General features: G+C 36.4%; 1 pseudogene across 1 annotated transcript; it reads right to left on the reverse strand.

Annotated features, from left to right (window-relative positions):
* Positions 1-927: 927 nt before the first annotated feature.
* Positions 928-2,627, reverse strand: LOC147479949 (CCA tRNA nucleotidyltransferase, mitochondrial-like; annotated as a pseudogene). The gene has a single exon (XR_015205325.1). The product of XR_015205325.1 is annotated as a CCA tRNA nucleotidyltransferase, mitochondrial-like (transcript).
* Positions 2,628-4,424: the final 1,797 nt, after the last annotated feature.

The following is a 4,424-nucleotide window of genomic DNA, read 5'->3' on the forward strand; positions in this document are numbered from 1 at the left end:
TCCACGATTCTAGTTGGGCATAGCAGAATGTACCGGTGAGGAAGTCTACTAGACTGAAAAGTTAGCCTAGCCTGTGTGTCATATTCAGAAATCAGAAGGCTGAAATTGTGCTTCTATACATTAGTGATTAAACAGAAATTCTGTTGTCTGACACTCTGACTTCTTTGGTAGCCAAAGAGAATGGGTTGCATTGATATGAACTTTATGAAGTGCTAAAATTGCTTGAACCATCATTTGTGCTAAAAGGCCCAATTGGCATGCTATGTTGCATTGACTTGCTCTAACATGTTCTGTTTCTGGTTTCATTATTTTCTTGGATGTTGATAATACGCGACACTGAAGTCTATCTTGATGCTAGTAGTTTAGAAACTGACTTGACGTTAAGAACTGGGTTGACAGTAAAGAGCACGGTGACAATTGGAAGTCTCACTCTTTAAAGGGGGGATTAAAAGGAAATGGCGTCCTTTCTACTTTGTAGGACTCATGTATGTAAACTATGTATGGGCAAAGTTCTTTAGGTTACTGGTCACGCTACCCAGAAGTGGCCCTCCGAGTTTCACTTTGCCATCCTGAGTCTAACGTAAGCCATTTAGCCATGACAATTCAAGCAAACAGTTGAGTTTAACTCGTCACTTCTGCAGTTCTGAGTTTGTCTTGATATGATGATGTGTTCAGGGATAGGGAAGTACTATATGGATCATATTCGCCAGAGATGGACTGGATTTAATTTTAGATTAAAACATTAAAAAGGTAAAACAAGATGCATTTGTGTTAGCCCGACGTCAAGCAGTGCAAGTTTTCAGCATGTGTGACCAAGTGTATAGGTGCGCAACAGACTCAAAGTTACTACAAGAAATAGTAGTGCAGTAGAAAGTTGTGTTGAACCCAAAAGAAAAAGGTTACTTACAATGTAAGCAAGCATTTCTGTACGAGTCTAATACGTTTTGAATAGACCAAGGTGCCAAGATGATGTTTACAGGAGATGTTAACTAACTACAAAAAGTAAAGTCCGCCCCTTCAACCTGTTGAGTCAAGGATTCGATCTTGATGCTCACCTTGTTTTCTCTCAACATTAGATCCTGCTTTGATCATGTTTCCTTTTCTCGTTTTCAATGTTTGCGCTCTTCATCCAGTCAAGACATTCCTCAAGAGTGCCATAGCGATGGGCAAGCTGCCATCTAAGCGATCTCCGTTTCCATTCCCTGACTCGTGGCCCCTGCTTAAGCTGCAATGCGCTCATTATTACATTCCCATCAACTAGTTTTTCCATCTTCCACACATTGTCAAGACCTAGGTCCACAATGGTATTTTCGATTCTTCTATACAATTCACCACCTGTTTTCAAAAAGGATTCCATATGACTGTAATCAGTTCCAGAGGAAATTAATATGGAAATCAACAAGGTTGCCCGCCATAAACTTTCAAGCTCTCGATCTTCCAGAAGAAGAAATCCTAGTTCTACCCTAATCAATTGTCTTGAAGTGACTGATACAAGAAGTTCAGAATCTTCTAGAACACGCTCAATGTTGTCTGGTGTCATGGAAGGAATCACAGATAGGATTTTTTCTGATGCTTTATGCAACCTTATAACATTGTTTGCATCCTTGGCACCCTTGGGAGAGTTCCTCAAAATATGACTAACGATTCTGTTTGCACATTGTAATTCTCCAAGTGGCAGAAACAGTGCCCCAAACAAGTAAAGCTTTCTTTGTTCTTCATGGAAGGTTTCAAACCCAACTACTTGTAGAAGGCTCCATGCAGCACTGACATAACGAACACAAAGCCTGTTGCATCCTTCAAAAATTATATGCTCAAATTCACGAGGAACACTAAACACAACCCAAAATAACTGCAAATCACAAATGTAAATCATTGCTCTGACCGGATCATTGCCAGAGATCATGAGATCGATCTCCTTACCAATCCTCTCTCTACTAACTTTACCCACAATAGCAGCCTTCACTTCATCGCTAGCAGCAGCTTTCTTTAACTCTTCATCTAATACAAATCCAAATTTTGCAACAAAACGAATGGCACGTAGAACTCTCAAAGGATCATCCAAGAACGTATATTTTGGAGGTAACGGAGTTACTATCTTTCCAGACTTCAAATCTGCCAGACCTCTTCCCGTAAAATCTTCAACTGATTTGCTATGGATATTGTAGGACAAGCTGTTGATTGTAAAATCTCATCGATATGTGTCTTCTTCAGCTCCGCCAAACTTCATAATAGGAAATCGACTGTTCTCACAATAGTTTTCTGATCTCAGGTTTACAAAATCGATCTGTTCACCAAATAGAGTCATATTTTCTGTTTCCAAGTGTTTAGATTGATCAGGATTGCGGTGGATGCTATACCTTTTTTGTTTTTCTTCTCCAGTGATCAGCAAGTACTCATTCACCTTTTCGCAAAACTCACGACCCAGCATGTTATCCAATGCAATATCAACATCATGACATTCCTGGCCTAGAAGCTTGTCTCGCAACTCTAAGCGAAGTTTTAAGATTGAAGTGACGAACCACTGCTAGTAATAGATCAAAGATTTGTTTCTCCTTCTCTGCAAGATCAATCTTCTCCTTCACTTGAACCGGTTCGGTTAAAGAGCCCATGCTTCTCCAACCAAAACCTGCAAGGGAAGAAACCTAAACTAACACACAAGGTATTGCAATGCTCAAAGCAAGTTTCATGAGTTACACTAAACAGCAAAGAAAATGTTAACCGGTTTGTATGTCTAAAGCAACATAAATCACTTGAAATAACAAACAACTTTCACGTTGAAGACAAACATTAAACATTCAATAAAAGAAACATCTTTATATAGATAACATAAACTAACAGTTATATCAAGGTTATACACCTTCACTTATATGATCAAACAACATATAAAAAACTTTAACCAAACACTTGTGAAGCAAAACAACAAAAACCGCACTTCAAAACTCAAGCATGGATATAATCTTTTAAGTTGATGCATATATTAATAAGGTGTCGTCGTACGTAAAAGAGAGGGCAAACATTAAAAAATGATGCTAATAACTACTCATCACACGTAAAATAATGGATCTGATTAACCTACACATGGAAAAATAGTGTATTACCAGAAAGCTCCGTTGATGTAACTGCAGGAATGGGAAAAGGCATAATGAAGTAGTGGTAACTGGTAAGGTATGTGAAAGGTTTTATTTTTCGGTTGAGGGTATTTTGGGAAGAATAATATAGCGTCAGAAAAACAGAGAGGAGTGTGTAAAATAATAAGTGTGTATCAGGTAAAAAAAATGCTACTTTGTGTGGTCGATGACGCCATTTTGTCTTCAATGGAGTCTGTAGAATTTTACCGTGTGCAGTGGGAAGGACACAGATTCTGAAAATGGGTATCCGAGTCCAGCCCATTTAGTATTTTACCAAACACCCACAAAGCCACTTTTATAATTTTATTCTGTCTTTAAATCTACTACTAGTTTTCGAACCGGGAATTTTTTCATGAACTATATTATGTGTCAAAAATTTTAACTATAGAATATTGTAGCGTTTGAAATTTTGATGTCAACACTAATACTATAATATAGTATTAATAAAAGAAAAAAATAGCTTAACAAACATAATTAATTTGATTTATGACAGAAAATTATAGAAAAACAGAGAGTGGTTGAGTATATTAAATTATTATGAAAATTATTAGTAAATATGTAGAGCTATATATGAGATATGAATATTATATTGGTTTTCAATTTTTTTTTATGTGGATGGTTTTGTCTTCTCCAGTTCGGTTGTGTAACTGTTATCCACACGTTCTGCTTTATCATATAATTTTTCCGTTTGTGAAACATAAATAGTGTTTTGCAAGGCCAAATTAAATTCTCATTGTTATACTAGGGAATACTTAGCATGAGTTTGGTTTTTAAGTATAACGAATGGTGGGTTGTTTGACTTATTAGGATTAACAACTATCTTAACTTTGATGTATAAACTTGCACTTATTAGGACTTTTGATATATCAGTAGATTTAAATAGTAGGTTAAAATGTTAAATAAGTGGGTCGGTGTAAATTTACTGCTTTGAAAATAAGACATATTGTAAACACTTGTCTATGAGCTTTCAAATTGGCTTTGAAATGGGCTATGTTATTTTGGTTTGGTCTTTGGTTATTTTCAATTTTGTTTTTTTGGTTTATTTGGTTTATTTTATTTGTCATTGGAAGATGACGTGAACTGAGATTTAATTGTTTAAACACAAAAAAAGAGGAATTTATGATGTTTGAAGTTTGTTTCGGTGAAAGTGTAGAAGTTCTTCCCTCATTATTCCTTACACCTCCAGCCATAAACCCATTTCCCCTAAACTCATAGTCCTCGCTCTCTGCTCTCTTAGTTTCATATTCATTGTAGTCTTACTTATCTACTACCATAGACGCCATGGATGGGTAAGTT

This window comes from Coptis chinensis, chromosome 8 (assembly GCF_015680905.1).
Source record: "Coptis chinensis isolate HL-2020 chromosome 8, ASM1568090v1, whole genome shotgun sequence".
NCBI lineage: Eukaryota > Viridiplantae > Streptophyta > Magnoliopsida > Ranunculales > Ranunculaceae > Coptis > Coptis chinensis.